We start from the raw sequence: 18,578 nt of genomic DNA on the forward strand, positions 1-18,578 counted from the left end.
CTAGGAGTTATGGTCATTAGAAGTCACACAGAAACTCCTACTAAGCTTAACTTGCAAAATTTCAGATTTTGGTATTGCCATTTTAATTATTTTCTGAAGGTGCTACATCTAGTGACCTTAACACTTATAAATTTTTAATTCGTTGGTAAAATCTCACTCACTACGAAGAAAGATTTGAGTCTTTATTTGATATGTTTTTTTTGGGTTGTTACAATATCTCCTTCTTGGGATCATTCGTCCTCAAATGACGATTGGACTGTGTTACTCTAACTAAGGTCTATGTATAATGGTATACTATTACGATATTCAAGATTAAATCAAATACTTAGGTTCAGATTCTATACCTCTCTATAGGGAATCTCCTCCCAAGACTATTACTCTTTAATACCATCTTCAAGCTTAGTATTCTAACACCTCCATGGACTCTTACTAACCAACTCCTTCATATCCAACTAAGGGCTCTCATTTAACTATTTTTAATAGTAAAACCTAATCTTTTTATTCCTCCTCATTAATAACCTTAGATTGAATTATCACACTATCACTATCACGATAAGAATATCAACCTCATCTTTCTAACATCACTCCATAACTAAAAGGACCTCCAAAAAGACATCCCCCCAAAATCTTTGGAACTCATTACTATCTTACTCTCAAACACTTGACTTGATTTCTCATCTCGTCATCTCCCCCTTAGGTCTAAAGCTGACACTTGAAGGTATGGACTTATTAATCTCTAAATGGCGTACATCCTCTTTTACTCTAACACTTAGGAGAATTTCATCTCATGACAACCGAACTCTCAATAATAATGTACTAAGGCCTCTTTATAAGGTGTTTCTCTTAACCTCTTTTGATTGCATACCCTCTCGGTGAACCTCTTAATTCTCTTGTTAATCTTGTGACTTAGCCACACTTTACTACTTTATTTAAAATCTTAGGGTGTCTCACTTGTACCACTCCCATTTATTGAAGTTAATTACCTCTTTTCTCACCTAATGTATGTCAAGTCTTCTAGATCAAACTCAAGACTAATATCAACACCCTCATGGCGCCATCCTTTTGATCAATATACTCATCTCAAATTCTAGCTTAATGGTTATTACTAAACCTAAATATCAATATGATTGCTCGCCTACTATACTAACTCACCACTGATATGCACAATTTTCGAAACACTCATCTACTAGGACCTTATGACAAGTAGTCGATCTTCACCTCCTAGTATTGATACTGACAATTTACTATCATATTTCCCTTCACAACTTGAGTGTATTCACTCGTTCACCATATATCGATGCCTAATTAGTTTTATAAAACTTCGAATAATATGGTCTCTCCCGTAATATCATAATTCTAGCTTAGAGCTATCACCTCATGAATACTCTTGATTATATTCACCACTTACATTTGGTCATTACTAACACAATGACACATCATCATAACCCCTTTCTAGTAACGTATACTCTAACTCATCTTGACATGAAACTCTTACTCTACCTCATATCATGAGCACTTTACAACTCATCACTTCTTAGTCTACCCATAAGGGAAAATATTTCATTCATAACTTACTAGGTACATGACTATATCAACATAGCTTGTAGAACACCCTCTCCCTCACTTAGATTTCTAAACCTCTACATACTTTCCTTCAAATTTGGACACTTTCTTATACTACTAGTTACAAAATAATAACTCATACTATCTTTTCAGGTAAAAATCTTACCCAAGCTCTAATTATACCTCCTCATAAGGAACTTCGATAAAACAAGGCTTAAGAAAAAGAGTACAACTCACTTTTATCTCAAATGCACGATCCATATGAAGGCATTCCTATTAAACTGAATAATTAATTTACTCATAGGCTTCCTCAATACTCTTGCTAAGAACAACTAATCCATAAGGAGCTTTACACTTTACTTTTCAATCACCTCTCGTATGATAGGTAGTTGAATATAACTGAGAAGGCATGAGTTAGAATAGATCTCTATGACTTAGCTCTATTGCATGATTAAGACTATGAAATGAGGGAAACTTTTCTTTAATGTTTGTAGTCCCTCATTTATAGAATTGGGGCCCTCACAACCATAAATAAGATCCTACTTGACATGGATTCATAGACACCATAGGAATCTTGAATTTTATGCTCTAATACCAAGCTGTCATGACTGAGCCTACACCCTGGACATAGCCTGAACTCGAGAACATTGTTGATTCACAAGCGAACCCTCACCAGGATAACTACAAGTGGAAGCATAATTAAAGCATACAAACCTTAAAGATTGAATGAAATTCATGAAACTTAAATACAAAACTTTAACTCAATGAAAACTCTGAATAAAATAATATATTCAAATCTGCATAATATAGGAAACTTAAATCTTTAAAACAGTTAATACAATAAATAAATAATACTAACTTCCCAACTATACTTACTACCTATGAAGCCTCTAACCGATAAAAATGGAAGTCGAGAGAATACCCACAGCATCCTAACTAGACTGAAAAGTAAATAAAATATTCTAGAAAAAAGAAGGCTCACCATAGCTAACATGAACTCTGGGATGCATCATTAAATATCGTGTTGATGATCCTTAATACCTATGTCTGCATCATGAAATGATGCAGGCCAAATGGCTCATTGGGTGTAATGTACGAGCATGTAACGCGAATTCTAAAATATTAGCATAAGCTTGAAACTTGGAAAAAAAGATACATACTTACATCTTTTCAAACTTACTAAACTCAAAGAATACTCAAGGATAATAAAAACTACTCACACTTACTCAACTAAACAGATTAAATACTCAACTTAAGTATATGATATTCCACTCTAGGTACTTAACTCTGGATACTCAACTCAATATAACCAGCAATACATATAAATATATGGAAATCTTAATAAAACACTAAAAGAAACTTAGTTCGTTAAAGAAAATACACTAGCAAACTCAACTTTACTTATATAATAAAGTAATATAGTTTCCGCGGGAGTTTATCTAACCGACAACCACCACTATGAGCCTAAGTGGTGAAACAACTTCTTGCCACGCTGCCAGAATTGTCCTATACTTTGCAATTATATATAACACTTAACTTAGTGGATCCATTAGCTTATGCTAAAAGCATCTTAAGGAGTCATCTAAAAAGTATGATCCTTTACTATCTAGATGGACACATGGTTTATGGAGATGTGAGTTATTTGAACTCAAACTCATCCCCATATTGGTGCTCAATACCACTCCCAAAATATTTTAGCTCATATTTTTGTATAAACAAAACTTCTTACTTTGGTTTAAGACAATAAAAAAAAAACTTAGCTTAAAAGCACTCTAGGAATCGATGTTCCCTTTCTTTCTCAAAAATGTTTTGGAAATATTAGTTTCCTCTCATCTTAATGTGAAAATATTTACTCTTGGAAATACTTAGTTCCCATATATGATTTTAAAGAAAATGAACGTTACTCTTACTCTTACTCAACTTTAAAGCTTAAGTCTTAGAACAAATTTTAAACACTTGCAAAAGAGTTCTTAAAATATGGTCCATGTCGAATTAAAAACTTGAAGGACTTAATGCAAGGTTTTCAATAGCAATAGATAGAACTCAATACTTGGATCTCAAAAACATTAATGATACTATTCATCTCAAGACTGTTCGATTTATAGTGTTTATGCAGAATTATAGGCATGAAATATTCAACTCATGGAATCAAAGATACTTCTCAAAAGGGATTAGGAACTCAACACTTAAAGGATTAGAACTTGAAGATACCACTTCACTAAAGGATTCTCAACTTACGTAGTTCATGCAGAACTATGGGCATAAAATAACTCAACTCGATGGTCTACATAAAAATATGGGAATTATGCATAAGACTCTTATTGTTCTCTTACTTATTTCTTCAAAACATAGTTCGAATCAATAGTTGATCTCAAAGGATTGACATTTGAACAAAAATATTTTCTTTTTATGAAAGTGAATCATGAATTCAAGCGTTATAGTTCATGATATGAAGAATATCTTGATGACAAAATAGACTCATGAATACATTCTTCTCACTTTCATACTCACTTTCTCGAGTCTTAAAACATATTATTATAAGTTGCAAAAGACTCCTCAAAGGAACTTTCTCAAAATTTTTTGAAAGAAATCTCAGAACTTGATTCTTAACTCTAGTTTGAATTTGATTTATGTATTCAAGGTTGTAATTTGTGATGGAAAATATCTCGAGATGCTTAGGAGTATTTTTAGATAGTTAAACAAGAGAAATGGTTGAAAAACATTGTCTAGGGATCAAGTCAGCGACGCGAAGATGATTTAAAATATTTACTCAAATAACTTTTGAATCAACAGACTCCACGACCTCTCTGCGTGTGGAGAGAAAATTTTCACCCTGAAGGTCGCGAACATGGTACTTGTTTCTTGGTCCAGGGTTTTCTTCCTCATTTTCTAACCCCAATTCGTCAAGATACTTTTTCTCAATTTCTCTTTAGATTTAGATACCCAATACATGTTCTCAAGAATCTAATAAACACAACCCTAAAATCGACTCGATTTCCTCAAGAAACTCATTAATTTCAAGAACCCAAATCAAGAACATCTAACCTTCAACTTTCTAAAAACGAACATAACGATTAAATTGACATGATTGGCGTGTGGGTGAACAAACTCAACACTATGGAAGCTTACATACCTTTTAGGGATTAAACCCTTGACGAAAATCCACAACAAAATGCAAGACTCATGAGGAACGTCTTGATCCTCTCCTCTTTTCTCTTCTTGAACTCTCAACTAAAACCCTAGTTTTATATTAAGATTATAAAGCTGAACCTAATAGGATTAGACCCTTAAAATTAGTAAAAACGAATTTAATCTGATTGGGTAAGCAAAAGACCAAAATACCCCTTACTCTTTCCGGTTTTGACTTTCCTTATGTACACATCCCATCTTTGAATGATCATATCTCCCTCATACAAACTCGTAGCAGAGCAAACTCGGTGGAGTTGGAAAGATAATTTGAATACCTTCCCTATTGTGTCTAGTAGCACACCTATATCATTCTGATCTATGAGTTATGATCATTTGAAGTCGACCCAAAACTCCTACTTAGCTTAACTTGAAAAATTTCAGATTTTGCTATTTTCAATTTAATTCTTTTTGGAACTCAAGGTGCTACATATAGTGACCGGAACTATAACAACCCTAAAATGAACTAGGTTTATATAGAGCTTCATCACTGTGCTAAAGGTTTATAAATATCTTTGTTAATGTGTTTGTGAGTTTTGAAGTCATTTCAATTGAATTTGAAGTCAAACGTCAAGGGACGACTAAGACGTTCGATCATTAGTTGTTTATGTGATTGCATGTGCTTATGTGTGTTTAATGAGTTTATGAGGTCCTTATCAGGGGAATGAAACGCAGACAACCTTAGTGTTTGATTATGAATACACTGAACCTTAGGGGTCTTTTAAGAAAGGAACCAAGAGGGAACAAAACCCATACTTGAAGTCTTTCAATGAGGTTCTAATGTGCTGCCAAAACCCCCACTAAGCCAACGTCTCACCACCGAAATCACAAGCAAAATCCGACGAGCACTTGATTTTTACTTTACATTTTTAAAATTATTTTGCTTCTAATTTTGAGTGATCAAGTTCTTGAATGTGGATGAACGTTCATATATTTTTGTTCTGTTTTTTTTTTAATTACAGAAAGTTGAGCCTGAAAGTGAGAGAGGAGTAGAGAGAAATGTGTGATAGTGCTAGCTTAAGATTAGGAGATTAGGTGGAGACTTAGTCAAATGAGGATTTATCATTAATTAATTAAAAAATATGATATTTTACTGTTTCCTAAATCATAAAATTTAATATTAATTAATTTAATTAATTAACTAAATACAATTTAATCAATTAAATCATTGCTTCCACAAAGGCTCGAACCAGGGTGGAGCTAGATTTCGCTTAAAGGTTCAAATTCAGCAACCTCTACCCAAATTGCCCCATAACCATATTAATTAATTAAATAATTAATTAGGTAATTACAATATTAACCTTAACCTTGAAAAACTATTTTACCCCTAGACCCTCCAACATAAGATTACACCTTTCAAGTCGAGTTAAGACTCATCCGGGTGAATCTTCATATTCGGGTGTCCTACATATGTGGACCCAACCTTTCCTAGCTTAACTAACTCACCAAGTTGGTAGTCTTGGTTGTTGCATAAGTTTGGAGGTCTGTTTCTACGCGCATCAATCAGTGTAAATCTTGTCTAATCTAGGCATTCTAGGTACGTTTAATTATTACTTAGCATAGTGATTTTCACGTTGTTACTGTTTTATACTTGCACTATATGTGTTAATATGAGTTAATGCTTACATTCATGTTGCTATATTTGTGTAGGGTTGACATGACTTATGTGTCGCATGAGTTGTGATATGCATTGAGTTAATGTGAGATTGAGTTAAAATGAGATTGAGAAGAAAGTTCCTCAATCTCGTATATGAAGCTTCATATAAGATTTGAGTGATGTGCATCATCAAGAGTATATTGTTAATTAAATATTTACAAATATTAAAGTTTTAATCATGTTGATGTGTTTATTTTTCTAAAATACGCTCTTTGATTCAAAATGATGTGTAGTGTCATTCGAGGATTAATGTTCCTACGAAGGGAATAACGTAACATTCTTGAATTGTACTTGTCTATTTAAGAGTCGATAAGGTTTTGAGAATATGTATTGGGGTCCATAGGCGTCCCAATGCCCAATATTGAGTTATATTGGGCATGTTAGAGAATATTCGCTTAAGGGTGTTAGCCAATTTCAATGTATTAACATGTAAATTAAGATATACTTTGCAGTTCAAATGCTCCAATCAAAGCTTGTTTAGGAATCGTACCTGAAATGAAGACCCCAAGCTAAACTGTTGGAATTATTAGCACATTGGGTATGAGGATTCCAAGTGTCAAGCCTAGGTACCATAGCACATGATTATTTAAAATGATCATGTAGATTAAGTAGTCCCCAAGGACATAGTGAGGATCCTTGGGAGAAGAAGTGAACTTTCCAAGTGAAACTACAAAGTGCAAGATTAGGAAAAAGCATGCTAACACATGTGCAAGCTCATGTGCTACCAATCAAGCGACCAAGCCCAACCAAATTCGATTAGGAAGGTTAGGGGGAAGGCGCACATCGGGTGAAATGATGTGGGGCCGAGCTTCCAAACCATCCCTAGGCTCTAACTAACTTACCTAACTACATAACTAACCTAAGTTTAACTAAAATAAACTAACTACTGTGCTCGAAATCTTTAGACCTAACTGGGTGACACTAGCCGAGTAGCTAACTAAAGAAACACCCAAGTACTTAATCTAGGATGGTCCAAAGGAGTTTGTTATGGTCCTAGTGACTTAGGGGTACTTTTGTAATTATCCTAGGTCACTTCATTAAATAAATTAGTAACTTAATTAATTAATTGAAATTCATGGTCAAACCCGAACTCTTAGCAAATTTTCAGAATTTGGCTAAGTCAAATGCTTTCCTATTTTTAGTCAATTAAGGAGGAGCATTTTGGTGATTAGCAAAATGATTTATTTTATTATGTTTAATAGACTAAGTTTAATTAGTCAATATTCAGTTCCAATGACTTAGACTCATGTTTATCTAGAAGAAACCCTCATGACTGAAAAACAGTTAACAAACTTAAGAAAAATAGATCGGTTCTCATCAGGCGATTTCAAGGCAATTCTTCATGATTTTCGTTCAAAATACAGGGTGGTTTTCGTAGATACAATTCTACAGTAAGGTATGGGTTATCTCTCTTGGATTCCTTTCCACAGGAGGGTTTTTCAAACATTTTGAATTCAAGAAAACATAAACTAGGTTTGTTCCCAACAAAATTGTCGTATGTTCATCTCCCTAGTTCTCCCTATTTTCGATTCTATTAGTGTGTATAATGAAATCTCAAGCATCTGTGATTTGATAATGTCGAATGAGACCTATAGGTTGGTTCCGTATGATTAGAGTATCCTTTACATGAGATAAGAAAAGTTGTAATGCCTAATTATGTTCGAGAAGATTAAATTGTTATAGGTCATTTATGAAATTAAGTTTACTGTTTAAAGGAATGAAAGTTTCGATTACTGTGTGTGTTTACAGCCGATACCTTTGTTAGTGTTTGGAATGCAATGTTTACAAGAAGAAATAAGAATGAGAATCGAAACTAGTTAATGAATCTTCAATGATAAATAGACTTTATAGAATGGCCAAACATAGCACTGAATAATTCTAATAAGCTAATTAAATGTTAAGAGTTGGCTTGCTTAAAATGATGAGATTTTTATGGTATATACATGAAGTTAATTGACTTGTCTAATGATAATATCATGATAAGTGTTTAGTGAAAGTTTGGTTTTTGCCAATAAATTGGCCATCAATATTATTTCCAAAATAAGTAATAGAATTGGCCAATGACTAAGTCATACCAATATTATATGGACAATGTAAATTATGATGTTTTTTGTAAGGTAAAATAAATGTTAAAGATTGACGTGACAAGATGTAACTCCATGAATTCATAACCTAGGGTATGCCAATGAGTGGGACGAGTCCCAACATACCCTATCTAAATGAACTTGTGAAACATAATAGCACAATGAATCAGTCCTTATAACTTTCATTATGAATGGTACAAGACTAACAAATAACATAGACCAAGATAAGATGAGTAATGAAATAACTAAAAGCTTATGAGTTATGTAATTGACATAGAATCTGGTGTTAAAGGAAGTGAGACAAGTATCACCTGCACCTAAACAATTATGTCAAAGATACTCACATAAGAGGGTGTTATAAATAGTGACACAAGTCTTATTAACACCATAAGTGATAATGTAAGATTTAAGTTCACATTCATTAAGTATAGAAAGGGATTAAAGGTTATCCATTGATCTAAGCATACCTTATACTAGAAGCAAGTTTCCATAATGTATGAGTCAACTCTAAAAGTTGTAAAGTATGATAAATTGAGATAATCACCGACGGACTAGTAATGATCTTGTGCAAGCACATGTAAGACTCATGAGTTGAGACAACCACCAAGGTAAATAAAGGTCTACAAATTCTCCTAGTCTTTGAACTATTCGCCAGCATAGGTTACTAGATAGTGGATCCACTTAAGAAATCTAGGAAGTATTCGTTTTAACTTTGGCCGGTGAACCACCTCTTTCAAGTGTGGGGAAGACACTAGATTTCATGTTAGCTCACGTTATCTCTGCCGGTTAAATGCTAAAGATTTCTTTAACAAACTAAGAAAAAAAGAAAGAAACAACTACGAAGATGAGGGGTTTTCGGGTAGGATGACCAAAGGGTGAGGTTAGACTAAGTAATGATGTAAGTCATTCTTACTCATTGCACAAAAATCTACGAATGGAAGTCTTAAAAGAATATACAAAGTCAACCTAATATGTTGAAAGTGAACATGAGATCAAAGAAGATAAATGTAAGTTCAAAGTGAACTAAGTAACAACATAAAGTATATCAAATCATTAGTGTTTGATAAGAATAATGTTTTAACAGTTATTAGCTTATACCAATTGTCACGAACCAAAATGAGTCGTGAGTGGCATCCACACTTAACTACCTAGGTGGACGAACCAAGAAATTTAAATCCCAACATGTACCAATAATTCAACAGTGAATAACAAAATATTGCGGAAGCTCCAAAATTTATGAACTATCGTTTCCCAAAACCTGAAAGTCATCACAACAAGGACATCTAATCTCCAATACTAAGTCTAAGAATATCGAATACACTAAAATAAAGAATAAAATGGTATGTGTCCGAAAGTATAGGACATCATGTCATGACCGAGAAAATCCAACACGAGCTTAAATGGATAGCTCACCCTGTAACTTGATATGCAGGAGGCTGGCTAGAGCTGAGGGAAATCAGAAATCATAGGTACAATCGCTGCATTTCATAAAAGGAAAACAAATAAGAAAGCAAGTAGGGCTCAGTACGAGGCAACATGTACTGAGTAAGTAACATCGGTCAACCCAAAATAGTAACTAATATACAAAGAATAATAATATGAAATCAACTATAGCACTTAACATGTGATAAGCAACAAACAACATGAAAGTGGCAATAACAATAAATTAAGCACGTATTAAGTCAACGGTATCAAGATCACACATGAGGACTCATGCCTCCAAACCAAACCATTTTGGGAGTTGAGTTCTTTGAGATTGAATATCTTCCATTAATTCAACATATTTTCCCTTTAATATTATCATGTCGGAACGTGACACTCCGATCCAAAAATACCGTGTCGGAACGTGACACTCCGATCCAAGAATACCGTGTCGGAACGTGACACTCCGATCCAAAAATAACGTGTCGGAACGTGACACTCCGATCCAAGAATACCGTGTCGGAACGTGACACTCCGATCCAATTGTACTATTAATTTATCCTTTATTATCACCGCTTTAAATTCATTTTTATATTATTTTCATCAAGCCTTCTTTATTCAAGGCATCACTTCGATCGATAGATTAGAGAATATAAATTCTACGGTCTTAGGATTTCAGACCAATCACAAACCACACAACCGAATCACACAATCATACAGTCAAGTACATAGAGAACTTCACAATATCATTCATGGCATATCAATCACTATTAAGAGTTTACTATCAAATAGCATAAACCATAACCTACCTCCACCGAATAATGTATGTCAAGCAAGCTACATTCCCAATGTTTTCCCTTTTCACAATGCCTCAAAATGTTTCCAATCTATAAAGTATGTATAATTTGTAAGTACACACACTTAACTTTATAATCAAGTTTTCAACCATATTCTCAAATTCACACCTAGGGTTAAGATCTAATTCTTCCAAATTACATAATCTACTAATATTCATATAATCTAATACACGTAAAATTTAATTATCTATCACAATATATCATAATTTGAATAATAATATATTAAATATAATAAAATAACTCTAATAAAAGAACCCATGACTACAAACTATGAACAATCCACGGGAATGATAAACATTCGAGTGCCTCATACACTATACCATATATTCCTATATACTAATCCCAAGCATCACTGGCCAATTGCAGCCCTTAATTCTTTTTTCATAATTAATTAATTATTGAACCCAATACCTTGTGACAAGATCATAATCCTTAAAACAATTACCTCGCATTGCCCACTAAATCTTGGCCCAAATCCAAACAAATCACGTACATTAACATTACTAATTTAATTAAAAGAAACAATAGCTTCTAAATCACTATAATTCTCTTTATTCTCTCGTGAATACATATTTATTACGTATTTCAAGATTTCAAAGTTGAAGCTCCTACCTGAATGCAGTGGCTTTGTTTGTGGCGTCGAATGATGACATCCGCCTCCTTTTGTTTCTTCTACAAATAATTTCCTTACCCTTATTATTATACTCATATAATTATAATAGTGATAAAAGTGACCCACTATTAATTATAATATTATTTCTTAACCATTAACTAAATAAATTAGTAAAACTACCCCACTAATTTCATAATTATAATTATGAATAGTCCAAAACACCAACTTAAATCTGTCGGAAAGTATTTTCTAACATAAAATTCCTAGTGCTCAAACCGATTAAATGGGTTGTTACAATAGATATCAATTTACCCATCGTTCGTCGTCGAAGGATCAAAGGAAGGCAAGGCAAGAAAGGGTAGTTGTCTCAAAAGTTCATTCGAAATAGTAGTACCCTTGGTCTTATATCAATAGTGTTAAACCAATCAATTGAAGATCTACACCTCCTCACAACAATGCCTTAAATGGGTCCATCTCACTACTCTAGGAATAATTATTGATGTATGTAAACTCAACTAACAACAAAACTATTTGTAATAATGGACTTTTCAACTGATCTATTCTCCAACTAGACCTTGTCACAACCATCTGAACAAATATTATCTAACATAACCACGATAAAATTTTAAAGCAAAAGTGGCTACAACCAGAAGTGGATTTTAACCAACTACCACACACTCATAATGCACAAACCATCACAGATCTTATCAGGATTTTCTTTTCACAACACAATCTCATCACAAGCTTAAGTGATGAAAATATTAGCTTTAGACATCGATTATTCATCAAGGGAGAGTAAACGCATCTAACCCAGGGAATAATAATATCAAGTAAACACCAACAAGGGATACACTTCAAAATGCAGAACCTCTATCATTACTCTTAGGCAATTGTAACTCTTCATAGCAGCTCTTATATAGATTCTCACAAGCAAGTTTGTGCATATAGAACTACTGATATACTTTAGCTATTCCAAACAACACCAATTCTATCATAACTTAAATATCAAGTTTGCCCAAGGATCCTACCCTATCAAGAGGACACAAGAGGATCTTTACATCCGATTCACCACTAGACATCAACCCATAGATGTGAAACACGTGTGGACGTAGAAAATGAATCATACTCTAAATCTCACCCGAAATGAAGTAGTTGTTCATGTAAGAGTGTATATAACCAAGGTCGAATAACTTCAGATATATATATTTTTTTTCAATGGTTTCCATATCAAACATCTTCATTCATCTGACTCTATCTCTTTGATTTTCTAGCTATACACAATCACCAATTTAGTCCCTATTATAATTGCACACATACTTACTTTATCGAACCCTACATCCACTGAAGTCGACACTCTTAGTACTAACAAAACATCATAACCACATCGATCATCTACCTTACTCTCAAACCATCATTAGTATCAAAGTATGCTTATCAAATACATGTTCAAACTATGGCTATCTCTTTCTATTTAAGCATTTCCTGACAGATACGACTCCCAAATAAGACCTATAGCACTAATTTCAAATGTGATAGTACCTTTTCATTGAGACAAAACTATTAAATCACACCCAAAGTCAACTCTACACCACTTTCACATACCATGCTTAAGGTACCATTTTAAACCATTATATATATCATGCCAACACTTAGGAAAATTCTTTGTCACTCAAACTATTCTGTATACTATAAGCTCATAACATCTATTAACCATCATATGTCCATGTAACACACCTTAACATTCTATGAAGTCCCATCAATAGAGTAGTATTAACCCAACTTTATTCTTAATAACCATGTAGAATTATATCTCACCTTTTACATCATTCTTAAGTCTTCTATCCTAATTTGAGCAATCTAACCTCATTGTAAAATACTAAAATTTTCATACCTCATTATTTGTCACCTAAACCAAACTCATTTTTTTTCAGAAGTCGATGATAAAGTCCTAGTAAGTCTGTACCGAACTAGTTCACATCTCACAATTATATCTAAACTCATAGGCAAAAATTAAAATAACCATCAACTACAGCCCATGGATTTATACGAAAGGTCTTATTATTTCACTCTTCTCAAATTCTTTTCATAGTGCAAATTCTAAATATCTCTCTCCTTCAATATATAAAACGCTTGTTTATCTAGCTTGCTTATCGATCTAATGTTTTACTAATAATCTATGACATTTTACTTCACACTCTAAATCAAAACTCTGAGGGTAAACCCTTCCTTAGATCCTTTAACAATCAAAAGTAACAACTTTATGGTCCAAAGCATGCATAAATTCTTTCAATTACACAATACACCACACGATTAATCATTTATTACCTTAAATAATTCATATCTTGACTAATACTACCATGAATGTCGACTTAAAATAAGGAACTTGAACGATGATTTCCACCATATAACCAAATTCCCTTATCTATCAACATTAGCTCATACCTTGAAGATTTTAAGAAATTCATGTATCTTAACTTATCATTGATCGCCTATTCATAGATTTTACCATATCCTTTGCTAAAAACTCAATAGCACTCATTACTAAACTCAAAATCACAAAAGAACTTATTGTCACATTCAAGTTGAATGTATGTACACTCTTTTCTCAAGTCCTATTCAATAACTTTTAACCAAGCTGATTAACCTGTTATGCTATTACCTTAATCAAAACAAAATAGATGAAATCACGCAATTTTTAACCCAATTCTTGATCCCTTCGAAGATACATTTTTAGTTCTTACAATCAGAGAATATAATTCTGCTCTCACTTATTTTTCTTAAGGCTACACATCCCACAAGTTTTATCTTATTTCAGTTATGATTCCAGCTCCTTTAAATTATATTCGAGTGTGCCCTAAATCTCCTAAAATTTATCATACAACGACATTACTCACTAATAGTAGAAATCTCAACCTTAGATACTCACATGTTTTTATCACCATACAAAATTTATTTGACCAACAATTTGTATTCTATATTTTGCATCTCCGTCACCATCCATAACTTACTCTTATTACCATCATGCTTTGTAAGCCCTTTTCATCATCGCAAAGTCAAAATTTTTTTTCCATCGACATGACACCTTAACCTCAGATATAGTAATCAAAATGAAGGGACTAACAAATTATATATGCACTTTCTTACTAAAATCTTCAACTTAATCCATCCAAAGTATACTCACTAGGTCATTCTAGTATCAACCTATCCCTTGAAACATAAGATAAAATCGTCAGTACTCATTCAGAACCCTCAAGATACATTTCACAACTTAAGTGTATTAGTATTATCCCAAAGATCCACCACTAAAATTTTTCTTTAAAATAATGCTCAATCTAAGTTCCTGTAGTAATAAACTAATTGGTTTCTCAAATGTGAATGCAACACTAAATCTTATAATCTGACTATGTCATACAACTGGTAACTCCTTTAGTAATTAGTATTTATACTTGAAAATCGACGTACACGTTTCCACATAACCCTAGTACTGCCACACGTGAAAGTCCGTTGGATACCTCACTAGAACACATTATACATATCCAATAATATCGTAGCCAAATAGCCCACATATTTCTACCCATTGAATATTTGCAACACATTATTGAATTTGTTCTCTCTCTAGACTAAAAAATTTGTTTTACTTCTTAGATCAATTCAATAACAAAAATAACATACTTCCTAACTATAACCAAGTAAGCAACGATGACTTTCTCGAATATAACCTCACTCTATGAAGTCATAGTAGTGCCTTTATTAACCGACCTCAACATGAGACTACCACCACATTTTGCGATCGAGAAAATATATGTTTTTCTAAGGACATATTTTTTTTTCTTTCTGTTGTTGCTATTTAAACTGCAAATACTCTAGTAGTACCCATATTTGAAATAGAGTGAAGAAGTTCAGATACCAATTTGTATCACCTAGATACCAATTGGATTCAAGTAGTAGCACGAAATAAAGAAGGAAATGATCTTTTCTAAAGTCTTATAGCTTCTCGAAGAAAAGAAAAGGCGTCCCCTGATTGTTCTGCAAGACTCTACTAGACTTGTCCTTGTGTGATGAGATCAACGAACCTAACGCTCTGATACCAAGTTTGTCATGAACCAAAATGAGTCGTGAGTGGCATCCACACTTAACTACCTAGGTGGACGAACTAAGAAATTTAAATCCCACCATGTACCAATAATTCAACAGTGAATAACAAAATATTGAGGAAGCTCCAAAATTTATGAACTATCGTTTCCCAAAACCTGAAAGTCATCACAACAAGGACATCTAATCTCCAATACTAAGTCTTAGAATATCAAATACACTAAAATAAAGAATAAAATGGTATGTGTCCGAAAGTATAGGACATCATGTCATGACCGAGAAAAGCCAATACGAGCTTAAATGGATAGCTCACCCTGTAACTTGATATGCGGGAGGCTGGCTAGAGTTGAGGGAAATCAGAAGTCATAGGTACAATCGCTGCATTTCATAAAAGGAAAACAAAGAAGAAAACAAGTAGGGCTTAGTACGAGGCAACATGTACTGAGTAAGTATCATCGGTCAACCCAAAATAGTAACTAATATACAAAGAATAATAGTATGAACTCAACTATAGCACTTAACATGTGATAAGCAACAAACAACATGAACAAGTGTCAATAACAATAAATTAAGCACGTATTAAGTCAACGGTATCAAGATCACACATGAGGACTCATGCCTCCAAACCAAACCATTTTGTGAGTTGAGTTCTTTGAGATTGAATATCTTCCATTAATTCAACATATTTTTCCTTTAATATTATCGTGTCGGAACGTGACACTCCGATCCAAAAATACCGTGTCGGAACGTGACACTCCGATCCAAGAATACCGTGTCGGAACGTGACACTCCGATCCAGGAATACCGTGTCGGAACGTCACACTCTGATCCAAAAATACCGTGTCGGAACGTGACACTCCGATCCAAGAATACCGTGTTGGAACGTGACACTCCGATCCAAGAATACCGCGTCGGAACATGACACTCCGATCCAAGAATACCGTGTCGGAACGTGACACTCCGATCCAATTGTACTATTAATTTATCCTTTATTATCACCGCTTTCAATTCATTGTTATATTATTTTCATCAAGCCTTCTTTAGTCAAGGCATCACTTCGATTGATAGGATTAGAGAATATAAATTCTACGATCTCAGGATTTCAGACCAATCACAAACCAGACAACCAAATCACACACTCACACAGTCAAGTACATAGAGAACTTCACAATATCATTCAAGGCATATCAATCACTATTAAGAGTTTACTATCAAATAGCATAAACCATAACCTACCTCCACCGAATAATGTATGTCAAGCAAGCTACATTCCCAATGTTTTCCCTTTTCACAATGCCTCAAAATGTTTCCAATCTATAAAGTATGTATAATTTGTAAGTACACACACTTAACTTTATAATCAAGTTTTCAACCATATTCTCAAATTCACACCTAGGGTTAAGATCTAATTCTTCCAAATTACATAATCTACTAATATTCATATAATCTAATACACGTAAAATTTAATTATCTATCTCAATATATCATAATTTGAATAATAATATATTAAATATAATAAAATAACTCTAATAAAAGAACCCGTGACTACAAACTATGAACCATCCACGGGAATGATAAACATTCGAGTGCCTCATACATTATACCATATATTCCTATATACTAATCCCAAGCATCACTGGCCAATTGCAGCCCTTAATTCTTTTTTCATAATTAATTAATTATTGAACTCAATACCTTGTGACAAGATCACAATCCTTAAAACAATTACCTCGCATTGCCCACTAAATCTTGGCCCAAATCCAAACAAATCACGTACATTAACATTAATAATTTAATTAAAATAAACAATAGCTTCTAAATCACTATAATTCTCTTTATTCTCTCGTGAATACATATTTATTACGCGTTTCACGATTTCAAAGTTGAAGCTCCTACCTGAATGCAGTGGCTTTGTTTGTGGCGTCGAATCATGACATCCGCCTCCTTTTGTTTCTTCTACAAATAATTTCCTTACCCTTATTATTATACTCATATAATTATAATAGTGATAAAAGTGACCCACTTTTAATTATAATATTATTTCTTAACCATTAACTAAATAAATTAGTAAAACTACCCCACTAATTTCATAATTATAATTATGAATAGTCCAAAACACCCACTTAAATCTATCGGAAAGTATTTTCTAACATAAAAATTCCTAGTGCTCAAACCGATTAAATGGGTCGTTACACCAATAAAGGGAGAAAAACACAATGACTCATCAACTGGAATATGAATATGTTCCTCAACATCTTTATATTATGTAAATGATCAAATAATGGGAATAGCCAATAAAGATTGTCTTATGAAGATTTCATGCCCAATTTAAAAAGAATGGAAAGAATAACTTGTTAGGGTAGTCAAATCATTCCCTTAGTCTTTTGGACTACTTAATTGATGCTTTCTAGGAATGGGACTACAATGAATCATTACACTCGTAAGTAAACATAGGATCAATGGAGATCATTTAACTCCACAACAAAAAGAACAAAAGACTGATAAATAAATTAAGTCTAGGAGATTGAGCTCTCTGACTAAGGGGAGCAAAAATATTATTTTTTTGTTGAATTGTTATAAAATTATGTTCATGATTCCAAGGTCTTATGTTCATATAGAAAATGATTTGTGTGTTTTAAATGCATAAAAATATGTCTTATTCATAGCGTGATTCATAAATAATGAATTAGGAATCTTAAGTGACTTCACTTTCCAAAAATGGCATAATGTTATCGGAAGAGATTTCCTTGATCATGCATAATACTTATGTTTTTATGTGAATACATCCATACTTATTACAAGTTTGTAATAACACATATACAATTACTTTTTTTTTTGGTGCAGGTCCTTGAAAAAGATTGAAGATTAGTTGAAGTTGTTTTGACTAGTACCTCCAGCCTTTTGTAGGTCCTCCTGAGTTCGACGAGGCCTACGCTTTATTTTCTATATTTAGTAGATTATACATAGCTAGTGGATGTTATCCCTAGTGTTTACTTTCAAACATTTTTCAAGCTTTTGTATTAAGGCCAATTTGGCAACTATTACTGATTTTATGAATTCTTCATTTCAATTGTTCAATATTTTAATAGATAGTTATTTATTTT

The sequence above is a fragment of the Solanum pennellii genome, chromosome 11 (genome assembly GCF_001406875.1).
Source record: "Solanum pennellii chromosome 11, SPENNV200".
NCBI classification, from domain to species: Eukaryota; Viridiplantae; Streptophyta; class Magnoliopsida; order Solanales; family Solanaceae; genus Solanum; species Solanum pennellii.